Source organism: Perognathus longimembris, chromosome 4, assembly GCF_023159225.1.
Source record: "Perognathus longimembris pacificus isolate PPM17 chromosome 4, ASM2315922v1, whole genome shotgun sequence".
NCBI lineage: Eukaryota > Metazoa > Chordata > Mammalia > Rodentia > Heteromyidae > Perognathus > Perognathus longimembris.
The window spans coordinates 77,592,233-77,605,171 of NC_063164.1; positions in this window are offsets into that span (position 1 = coordinate 77,592,233).

The following is a 12,939-nucleotide window of genomic DNA, read 5'->3' on the forward strand; positions in this document are numbered from 1 at the left end:
ATAGTTGCAAAATGCAGGAATCCACTGAAGAACACTGTACTCTGCACTTCAACTCTGCCTTTGAGGAAGAATGAGAGGAGGAGAGAGAACAAGCATTTGATCCCTAATTTCAGGTAGATAGAAAACAACATGAGTTCAGGATCTTTACATTCCTTCAGTAAGTTCAAGCATGTAATACCATTTGACATTACAGTTGGTTACCAAGTCAAAGAAAGCACAACTGCTTTGAAATACTTTCAGTAAAAAATAATCCTTAAGATCTATGTGTATACATATAAAGGTAATGTGTTGCAGTGTTTTCTCTCAATTATATATAATCTCCTTCTTTGTCTATGTATAGTAGAATCATTTGTCGAAAAGCCTCAGGACCTTCTCTCAGACATGTGGAGATTGATGATTGTCCTCCCTCTGACATTCCTGTTCAATTAGGTAGAGGTCAGAGACACATCTGCTCCATATTTCAGCAAAGAGTATTAAGGACTTGAGTGAATTAAAGTTCCCCAATACTAGGACTTGGCACACCAAAGAAGGTTCATGACTTTATACAGAACAAAAGGTAACTATTTTTTACTTTCTCCACTCACTCTATTTTAATTTTTTTGTGAAATTCTTCTGTTGTTATTTACTGTCTCATTTTGTTAGTTTTAGCTGCCTTCCCCATCCTCCTGAAATTTATCCCCTTTTCTATTTTGCTTGACTCAGGATCAAATGCAGTGGAGGGTCTCATTAAATGTTGAGCAGCCAGTTTTGACAAACTCAACTTTCACAGGAGTTACACAAGAGAAATATATAATGTAATTTTTATGGTTGACTGCCTTGAGAAAATTTAGCACACCAGAAGCATAATTCATTTGAGGGGGGGAAATCTCTTTAGTTGAGTTATTACCTGAGTGCAGCGCTGCTTCTTGAAATAAAGTTTGAAAGCTTCTGCGTACATAAAGAGTACAAATGGATTTGGGTCATCAATAACATGACTAAGTTCAATATCAGAGTGTTAAGGGATTTCCCTGTAGCAAGGTGTAATAGTCCTCATTGTGCCAGTGTCTCCTAAGCGACAGATTCTATGCCTTATACATTATATGTGCTACTTTGCTATAACCCTAGCAGTCCTATAACATGGGCTTTGTTATCCCCACTCACAGATTAGAAAGCAGAGGATCAGAGCGGTTAAAAACTTTTGTGAGGCCATATTTCTGATAAATGTGGAATACAGGTCCATTAAATGTCATAGCTAAGGGTTATCCTATGGCTTCCATGGAATTTTGGCTTCTCATCCTAGCGGGTTTATTCACCATTGGTGTCTAGAAATCATATATTTGTTGTTATCCACATTGTTTGTCAGTGCAAGCAGGAAAAAAAAATAAAAGGAGTGCAAGAAGTAATATCAACCAAAGAAAAGCAATCCAAAAGTTATAGTTTCTGGCTTACCATGCAGTGAGCAAGTAGTATATGATAAGAAAGACAGAAGCCAGAGTTGATTCTGTTGCTAATGCTCAAGCACATGCCAATGTTCATTCCTTCCCATATCATTTTTTTGCTGTTGTTTGTAAAATCTAATTATAGCACAGTAAATTTTGAAGTGCTAAGTAAAATGTTCCTTTGCCATATCTATCTATATATAGACAGAGCTTTGGTTTCCTAAATCTAATATTTGCATATATTCAGTAGAGTTTTAAAGACAGAATGAAAATGTAATGGCATTTTAAGAAAGTCCTTTAGTTAGTAAATGATAAATAAAGAAAACCTACTTGGAATATGTAATGCTCCTTCCACTACTGGTACCTGACAATAGTCCCTAATTCATGTGCTTTTCCTACACTGTATTGGGAAAAAAAGAGTTTCTTCATTAGGTCAAGCTAGGAATGTGCTCAGATATCAGATCCTGGAAATTCAAATATTCCAGGCTCTTGAGTGGTGGGTAGTAATCATAATGGTAAGGGTACTCTAAGAGAGATTTGGAAATCCTTTTGGTCAGTCATGGTACCAAATACACAGAGGCTAATTAATGGTTGTGGCCTAAGAGAAGGAATAATTCTATATGGAAGGAATAAATGATTGTGACTGAAGGTATACAGAAATTGCTCCAGTGAATCATTTTGGTTCAAGAGTTAGTTAACAACTAGGCAACTTCCTCATTGCTTTTAACATTCTAAACCAGTTAGAGTAGTTCTTAATCTCTGTGTGATATTTTATCTCCATATATGCTGTTCTTTCATATTTGACCTCCCTCTCTAAAAATCTCAGTCTTTCTGTATGAACTTTTTCTAATACTCATTCCACCTACCCAGCAGGCAGAGAATGGCACTATAAGGGTATCATAACTCATAAGGAATTATTATAACAACATGAAAAAGAAGGACAAATTTAGCTGGGTACCAGTAGCTCATGCCTATAATACTAACTACTCAGGAGGCTGAGATCTGAGGATAGAATTTCAAAGCCAGCACTGGCAGGAAAGTCTATGAGACTCTTATCTAGAATTAACCACTGGAAAAACAGAAGAGGTGCTGTGGCTCAAGTGGTAGAGAGCTGGCCTTGAGTTAAAGAGCTCAGGGGGAGTATCAGGCCTGGATTTCAAGCACCATGACTGACCAAAAAAAAAAAAGACACATTTTTGGTAACCTCAATTTTCCTGAGAATGTGCAATGTCATCCTTTGATTCAAATTTCCATTCTTTATCTACACAATGTTTTCAAGTGTACATAAATGTGAATATGGCCCTGGGTTTGCCCAAATGGGACTATGAAGTGGAATACTAATCTTCCCAAGCAGTAAAAATAGTTCAAAATGATTCAGTGCACCTACTTTTGCTGAGTTAAGTTATGACCTCCTCACAGAACATATTCTCTTCTTTTCAAAATTTTCACTAAAGAGCTTTCTGATAAACCACATATAATATTTCTCAGTTCACAACAGAGGTCTCGATTTAGTGAATATTTGGCTTGCTTACTATCTCTGCTCAAAGCCAGCCCAGGCACAAAAGTATGTCACACTCTTTTCTGTAACTAAACACCATAAAACCCAGAAGTGGGGTTATGGCTCAAGTAGTAGAGTACTAGCTTTGGGGTCAAGTAGGCAGGGGAGAAAAAGGCTCAGGAACAGGGTCCAGGCCCTGGGTTCAATCCCAGAACCAACAGTAACTAAACAAACAAGCAAGCAAACAAAAAATCAGATGTTTCTTTGGTACCATCCTGACAACAGCACTGGTCTGAGCACTGCTCACTGGATCCTGATTTTTTGGAATCATTATTGCTATGTACAACTCAGGACCAGAGTACAGTGCAGGAATTGATAACTAATTCCTGCAATAGAATCATCTCAGGAGTGACATATTCATAAGACACTTTAAAACCTCCATGTCTTTGTTCCTCTGCATTAGAATACTTATCAAACAAAGTTATTTCCTTTATTATACTCTGGTCTTCAAAATGTACATTGTTTCCTTTTGTAATATTCTAAAATAGAAGTTTACAGACAAGCTTTGTATTAGTAAGGAACATACTTTAACAAGACAGGGGCAGAGAATGCTGCTTCAAAGACTGAGACTCAAGCCTTGGATTCTTTTCTTGTTGAGTAAAATGGAAAACACAAATTAACTTGAACGTTGTCATGCCTGCATATTAAATTCTTCTCTTGGGATCAGTTTAGACTTCTAGTAAAGATTCCATGTAAGTAATAATCTATGGTGCTGCTCTACTAAAGGTGATGAGGTATAACAAATGTTTTCTGGGTTCACTGGAAGAACATCTTTGGACATGTGGTAACACATATTCCAGCGACAAACATAGTAAAAGAAAATTTGAAAGCTAAGCAGCTTGTACAAAGCATTGTCCAGGAATATATTGAGTTCAAACTTTATAAATGCTCTGTAAACTGAGGCCAACTTTAAGTGGGAAGAAGGTCCTCATTAGGAAACATTTTTTTTATGTTTGTTTTGCATTATCTCTCAAGTGTACATAAGTTAGCAGTAGGAGAGACAATAGGAATAATAGGAGAGAAAGAAGCTCTGTATTTAAGTACAAGGATTCAAGACACTATAGGAGACTCTTCAAATAAGACAACACTGAAACAGTAAAGCCAGGGACAGTATGTAGAGCTATGGGAGTGATATACAGAAAACAAAGCTACTAAGGGGAACATGAAGGACAAGGTCACTCTCTCTCACTACCTGGGTCCAAATCATGTTTGCTTATCACAGGACATTGGTAAAAAGTAGAATGGGGGGACTGGGAATATGGCCTAGTGGCAAGACTGCTTGCCTCCTACACATGAAGCTCTAGGTTTGATTCCCCAGCACCAACGGCCAGAAGGGGCGCTGTGGCTCAGGTGGCAGAGTGGTAGCCTTGAGCGGGAAGAAGCCAAGGACCCTGCTCAAGCCCTGAGTCCAAGGCCCAGGACTGGCCAAAAAAAAAAAAAAAAAAAAAAAAAGAAGTAGAATAGGAGAATAATTCCGGTTCTAAGCAAGTCAGATCTGAGAGCATGGACTTAACTAGAAAAAAAAAGGCCATGTTGAGAGAGCAGGGATTATAATAGAAATGAGCTGGTGACTAATATCAAATTTCTAACAGTGCAGACTCATTATATGATAATGTGTATATTCATATATCTTTTTATGAATATTTGAGTTTAAAATCTGGGCTACAGCTTAGAGATCACACTCACAAGAACATATCCACTTTAGAAGTCAATAGTCCTGGAAAAATAAAACATAGGAATGTAAAAGTGGCTGGAAGGATCACAGTTTGCAGCTAGCCTGGGCAGAACAGTCTTTGAGACTATAATTAAACAGCCAAAGGCTGGACAGGAAGCATGGCATGATGAGTAAGATTGCTGAATAAGAGCTTCAGGCCCTAGTATCATTGCACAAATACAAATACAAACATACACACAGAGACACTTGTATGTGCACACATATGCACGCATGCACACACACACATACACACACAAATGAGACACCTCTCAGAATGTTTTAGAAAAGTTGGAAAAAAATAGAAAGGATGTCCTGAGTAATCAAGTAATACTTTTATCATTAGGAAGTACGCAAGTGAACTTTTCCAAAAATGTTTGAGAATATTACATAGATAGGATAGATAGGGACCAGAGGGTAATTACTTTAGGTATTAAGATAATTAAAGGGATGGGGTCCATGGAGGAATGAAACAGAGACAACCACAGGTGCATCTGACATTGTGCATAGCCTGTGTCAAATGTTTGAAAATCTCTGAGACTAGCACAAAATCAGTAAAAAAAAAAAAAAAATTCAGTCTAATGGATAAGCTTACTGCTATTAGATGCATATTGAAGTTCATAGATTAGGTTTCTCCAGAAATGTCTGCCAACTTTTGTTTACCTGTCTCACTAGGTTTATGCAATGTAGGGTGTGGTGATGTTGTGCTTATCATATCAGAGGCCATGAGTTCAAACCCAAACACAATAAAAATATAATAAATATAATATAATATAATATAATATAATATAATATCAATAAAACGTTAGAAGTTTTTTTTTTTTTTTTTTTGGCCAGTCCTGGGCCTTGGACTCAGGGCCTGAGCACTGTCCCTGGCTTCTTCCCGCTCAAGGCTAGCACTCTGCCACTTGAGCGACAGCGCCGCTTCTGGCCGTTTTCTGTATATGTGGTGCTGGGGAATCGAACCTAGGGCCTCGTGTATCTGAGGCAGGCACTCTTGCCACTAGGCTATATCCCCAGCCCCAAAACGTTAGAATTTTAAAAGTGTAGTTGACTTGACTTACATGATATAAGGTTTTTGATCTTGAAAACTGAACAATGCTTATCTTATATCTAAAAAATAAACAGCTATAAAAAAAAACTCAGGACATTAAATAGCCTTCAGGTAAAAGAAAATCCTTCTCAATCCATTAGGGAAAAAAATTGAAGAAGTATTTACCCATAAATCTAGAGCTAGAAATCTAATCTTTGACTTAAGTAGAAAAAAAAGAGATTCCAAAAATAAATTTAAAGGGTGAACTAATTCAGCAATTATACTCACTAAACACTGTTGGAATTGTACTATACAAGTCGGGGGGGAGGGAAGGAAAAAAACTAGGAGAAAATGAGGGAGCCGGTGATACTTTTCAAAAAAATGTTGCTCAATACCTGAATTATACAATGGTAATTTCTCTTTACAAAATAATCACCTTTACAAAATAATAATGTTAAATTTAAAGAAAAAGCTCCAAGAAAAGGACATTTGAGAAAGGATACCTATTTACCTATTTATTTATGTGATTTTAGTGGTACTAAAAATAATTCTGTCATTGTGTTACTGGATTTATAAAACCATAGGACCTGCTTTTGTCTGTAAGGGTCAAGTGTAAGAACTAATTTGAGCAGGATGACTTAGGTCATTGCATGTTGCCAATGTAAAATTATATAGTTCTTTCAACACTGAAAATCATTGGATAAGTTAAGCTAACAGAATGCATACCCAGGTTATATGTTTTCAAATTTCGTCTGATAAGAGAAAGAATCTTGGACTATATGAACACATAAATAATTATGAAGTGAATACTGGGAAAAAAGAGACATCAGAAGATAGATCATTGGAGAAGTGCACAATTCCTTGTTTGTATCTAGATTAAATAAACCAACAAACTATGTCAGGACAATATGATAAAGCCTGAAATTCCAGCACTCTGCTTAAGACAGGAAATTTGTGACTGGAATTACATAGTAAGACCTTCTCTGGACCAAGTAGTATGATTCTGTCTCAAAACTCTCTCTCGCTCTCTCTCTCTCATCACACACAGACACACACACACACACACACACACACACACACACACACACACACACCCCAAATTGTATTAAATGCTCGCTGGATTATAAAACATTCCTAGATGCAAACAGCTGATGATACCCAACCATATTTGAAAAAAAAATTATACTGTTGGATTCCAAAGAAATGATGAATGATTATAAGAGGTTAAGCTTGGAGAAATGCATCTAATATAGGATTTTGTAGACCTTGCTAAATTAGAGATTAGATTTAAAGTAAACATTTTGGTTTGTTGATAATTACATATTCTATAGGAAACCACAACATTTGTTTTAAGTAGAGAATTTAATTTACAAATTCATAAATGAGTCTGGAACTCTCTTTCTGCCTAGAATATTATTATAAGAGAGGTAAAATTAGAAATAAGTTTATAGACAATTCCAACAGTTCATGTATAAAATGATTGTGAATAAACTAGGGAGAGTTGCCCAAAACACATGATATTGATTTATAAATTTAGAAAGAAAAATTTTTCTTAAAGGTTTGGTGTAACATGGTATGAAGAGAGTAATAGTTTGAAATCTTGGTTCTTCTAACTTTATGTAACACAGGAGGCCATTTTCCTTAATTTTGTACCTCAATATACTTCTTATACACAGACAAAAATGCCATTTTTAATTTTTTTTTTGGGGGGGGGGATAGTCCTGGGCTTGATCTCAGGGGCTGAGCACTGTCCCTGGATGTCTTTGTACTCTTTGTGTACGTCTTTGTGCTTTACCACCTGAGCCACTGTGCCACTTTCTGGCTTTTTCTGAGCAGTTTATTGGGGTAGGAGTCTCAGGAACCATCCTTCCTGGGTTTGTTTTCAATCAGAATCCTCAGATCTTAGCCTTCTGAGTATCTAGGATATGCTTTTTGTTTCATTGGTTTTTTTCACTTTTAAACCTATAAATAGGGGGCTGGGAATATGGCCTAGTGGCAAGAGTGCTTGCCTCGTATACGTGAAGCCCTGGGTTCGATTCCCCAACACCCACACATATAGAAAATGGCCAGAAGTGGCACTGTGGCTCAAGTGGCAGAGTGCTAGCCTTGAGCAAAAAGAAGCCAGAGATGGTGTTCAGGCCCTGAGTCCAAACCCAGGGCTGGCAAAAAAACACAAAAACAACTATATAAACCTATAAATATAAATAATATATACATGTGTTCTGATCTCAAGAACACCTTTGGAGGAAAAATGATCCAGCAAAATTTAATGTATATTCTTTCCAAAATAGAAAGAATATCACATTAGCAGAATTGTAGTATTTTTTTCATAATAAGTATAAGTATAGGGTATTTGTATACTTTTAAAATGTGAATTAAGGAAATTTTAAGGTGCATTTTGCAAGTTGGAAAACTGTTTGGTTGGGGATGACTTTATGGTATAAAAGTTTTGGATTGATGGTCATAGAAATAATAGCTCACTCTGATGAACAGTTCTTACTCTTGAGGAATTATGGATGCTTCAGACTTTTATCTTCTACCACAATGTGGCTTCTTTTCTGTTGACTTCTCAATGTGTAACACTGCATGGGGAACATTGCAGAAATGCATAACATTCAAACAGGTAGTGTTTTGAAACTCTGGTACTGAATGTTATGAATTTGAAAAGGAGCAGTTAATAGTTATGGAAATTTTGATGAATACATATTCTATCTTAATGATTTATTTTCATTTAAAAGTAAATATGAGTTTCCATTGAATGAAACTGTTTTCTATTTCAATACACTTAAAATTATATCTTACATAGGTCCTTTTATTTTTAACTATGGAAGGTGAGTGTGCATGAACGTGTGTGTGTATGTATGAGAGAGAGAAAGAGAGAATTTCACCTGAGTTTTGGTGTTGTGAAAGTCAATATTAGTTTTATAAATTTGTTTTCATCAGGTTTTGAATGCACATTAGAATACTCCCTAACAATATGCACATTTGCAACTCTTTTTTTGTAATTTATTTATTAATTAAACAAAATTTTTTTGACAAGGTGTTGTGCAAAAAGGGTACAGTTACATAGTAGGGCAGTGTGTACATTTCTTGGGATATCTTAAACCCTGTTTTTCTTTCCCTTCCCTACATCAGGTAGACATATATACAATACACAATGTACCAAGAACATATACAGTAGCCATGTGGCCTACAGCTAAGAAAATATGCCTAGGGCTTTAAATGTAATGTCGACATTAGACAATATGTCGACAATAGTCTCATATAAACGTGCATACATAGCTTTTGAGCTGTTGTATTCCACTCAGAGGTCAATTTTTGACTTTTATATGTTGAGTAATTGTTTAGTTTTAGTTACATAATGTTGGGTCGCTGACCCAATCCTGTGGGAAATACCATTTGACAAGAAGTTTTTGGTTTCACAGACCTGCTCTCTACTTTCTCCCCGTCACCCCATCTTAACAGTCATATATCAGGGAGATCATGCCCCTTTGTTTTCTGTGTTCTAGGCTTGTCTCACTCAACATTATTTATTCAAGTTCTGACCATTTCCCTGTGAATAACAATATTTCACCATTCCTAATCACTATGTAGTATTCCATTGTGCATAGGTACCATATTTTTTTGAAACATTCATCTGTGGAGGAGCATCTAGGTTGATTCCATATTTTGGTTATTGTGAATTGTGCAGCAATAAACATGGAAGTACAAATTTTTTTTGGTATCTTGGGACCTGCTGTTCAGGATAGATGCCTAGGAGTTGTATGGCTGGGTCATAGGGTAGCTCTATATTGAGCTTTTTGAGAAACCTCCATACTGTTCTCCAAAGTGGTTGTACTAATTTGCACTCCCACCAAAAATGGAGAAGGGTTCCTCTTTCCCAGCACCCCCTCCAGCATTTGTTGTTGCCTAAGTTCAGAGTATAGGCCATTCTAACTGGAGTGAGGTGGTATCTCAGGGTTGTTTTTATTTTCATTTCCTTTACTACTAGGGATGTTGAACATTTTTTCATATGTTTCTTTGCCATTTTTATCTCTTCTTTTGTGAAGTCTCTCTTTAGCTCCTTTGCCCATTTCCTAATTGGTTTACTGGGCTTGAAGGGGCTTAGTTTTTTGAGTTCTCTGTAGATGACAGATATTAGGCCTTTGTCTGTTGCTGTGCTGGTAAAGATCCTTTCCCATATGGTTGGCTGTCTTTCTATTTTGGTGACTATGCCCTTAGTGGTGCAGAAACTTTTTAATTTGTAGTAGTCCCATTTGTTGAGTCTCTCCCCTATTTGTTGTGCTCCTAGGACTATATTCAGGAAGTTCCTTCCTGTGCCTATCAGTTCTCACATCTTTCCTACTCTGTCCTTCAGTAGTTTCAAGGATTCAGGTTTGATATTGAAGTCCTTGATCCATTTTGAGTTGATCTTAGTGCATGGTGATAGGCTTGGGTCTACTTTGAGTTTTCTGCATATGGCTGCCCAGTTCTCCCAGCACCAGTAGTTGAAGAGGCTATGTTTATTCCATTGTATGTCTTTAGCTCCTTTGTCTAATATCAGCTGACTGTAAAAGTGCGGTTTTATTTCTGGATCTTCAATTCTACTTCCTTGGTCTTCTGGTCTGTTTTTATACCAATACCAGGCTGTTTTTGTTATGATGGCTCTATAGTAGAGCTTGAAGTCTGGTATTGTGATACCTCCAGCACTGCTTTTTTTTGCCTAGAATTGCTTTGGCTATTCTAGGTCTTTTGCTGTTCCATATGAATTTATGGATTGCTTTCTCTATTTCAGTGAAGAATGTGACTGGGATTTTGATAAGGACTGCATTGAATTTGTATAACAATTTGGGCACTATGGCCATTTTCACTATATTGATTCTGGCTACCCATGAGCATGGAAGGTCTTTCCATCTCCTTGTGTCTTCTTTGATTTCCCTTATTAGATTTTTATAGTTCTCATTAAATAGGTCAGTCACATCCTTAGTTAGGTTGATCCCTAGGTACATTTTTTTTTTTTGGCTATTGTAAATGGAATTGTTTCCATAATTTCCTTTTCTGTTTGTACATTGCTGGTGTACAGAAAAACTGCTGACTTTTGTGGATTGATTTTGTATCCTGCTACTTTGCCAAAATGGTTTATTAGGTGGAGGATTTTGGGGACTGAGTTTTTTGGGTCCTTCAGATACAAGATCATGTCATCTGCGAATAGGGATAGCTTGATTTCTTCTTTGCTGATGTGGATACCATTGATGTCCTCCTCTTGCCTTATTGCTATGGCTAGGGATTCCAGCACTATGTTGAAAAGAAGTGGGGAGAGTGGACATCCTTATCTTGTTCCTGAATTTAAGGGGAATGAGTTTAGTTTCTCTCCATTTAAAACTATGGTAGCAGTTGGTCTGTTGTATATGGCTTTTATTGTTTTGAGGAATGTTCCATCTATTCCTGTTCTGATCCAGAGCTTTTAATAAGTATGGATGTTGTATTTTGTCAAAGGCTTTTTGGGCATCGACTGAGATAACAATGTGATTCTTGATTTTAGTTTTGTTGATGTGGTGAATTACATTGATTTACAGTTGTTGAACCACCCTTGTGACTGTGTGATGAAGCCTACTTGGTCATGATGTATACTTTTCTTGATCAGTTTCTGGATCCTGTTAGCTAATATTTTATTGAGGAGCTTTGTGTCTGTGTTCATTAGTGATATTGGTCTGTAGTTCTCTTTTTTTGTTGGATCTTTGCCTGGTTTGGGAACGACTATGATGTTAGCTTCATAGAATGAGTTTGGGATTTCTCCCTGTGTTTCTATTTCATGAAAGAGTTTGAGGAATATTGGTATTAGCTCCTCACTAAAGATTTTATAGAAATCGTTGGTGAATCCATCTGGGCCTGGGCTTTTCTTTGTTGGGAGCTTCTAGGTTATCCCCTGTATCTTTCTGTAAGTTATTGGTTTATTTAGTTGATTTATTTCTTCTTGGTTCAGTTTGAGCAGTTTATATTTCTCCAAGAATTGATCCATTTCTGTAAAATTATTGTTTTTAGTGAGTAGAGGTTCTGGAAATAGTTCTTTATGATTGTTTGAATATCGTGTGTACTTGTTGTAATTTTTCCCGTGGAGTCAATGATTTCACGTATATGAGTCTCTTCTCTTCTCTTTTTTGTAAGTCTTGTGAGGGCTCTGTCAATTTTATTTATTTCTCAAAGAACCAGCTTTTAGTCTTATTTATTTGTTGAATGGTCTTTCTATTTTCAATCAGATTTATCTCTTCTTTAATCTTTGTGCTCTCTCTCCTCCTAGTCATTGTAGATTCGATCATTTCTTGTTTATCCAGTTGTTTTAGTTTCATCGTGAGGTTATTCACCTGCTCTGCTTCCATTCTTTTCATGTGAGTGCTGAGGGCAATCACCTTGCCCCTCAGTACTGCCTTAGCTGTGTCCCATAGGTTTCTTTGTGATGTATTTTCATTGTTATTGTGGCTTATGAATTCGTTGATTTCATCTTTAATTTGGTCTGTGGCCCAAGTTTTGGATAACAGTGTGGGGTTTAGCCTCCAAGAATGTGTATAGCCTCTGTGGTAACCGTTGTTATTGAGGGTTACCTTTAACCCACTGTGGTCAGATATAATATACGGGATGACATCAATACTTTTGTATTTGCTGAGGTTCTTTGTGTGGCCTATGACATGGTCTATTTTGGAGTATGATCCATGGGCTGCTGAGAAGAATGTGTATTGAGTCACTGTAGGGTGGAAGATTCTGTATAGATCTGTCAGATCCATTTGGGATACGGTGTTACTTAGGTCCTCAGCTCCCCTGCTAATCCTCTGGGTGTTGGATCTGTCTCTTGGAGAGAGTGGGGTATTAAAGTCACCCACTATGATTGTGTTTGGGTCTTTCTTGTTCTGTAGTTCTGTGAGAATTTGCTTGACATATGTAGGACCTGTTTTGTTCGGTGAGTATACATTTATCACCGTGATGTCTTGATTCTGGATTTTTCCTTGTATTAAAATGTAGTGACCTTCTTTGTCTTTTTGAGTTGATTTTAATGAGAAGTCCAGCTTGTCTGAGATCAGGATGGCTACACCTGCCATTTTGGTAGGTGCATTTGCTTGGAAGATCCTGCTCCATCCTTTCATTCAGAGCCTGTTTTTATCCCTTGCTGTAAGGTGGGTCTCTTGTAGACAACAGATGGCAACTTTTTGTTTGCGGATCCATTCTGCCAGTCTGTTCCTCTTTATCG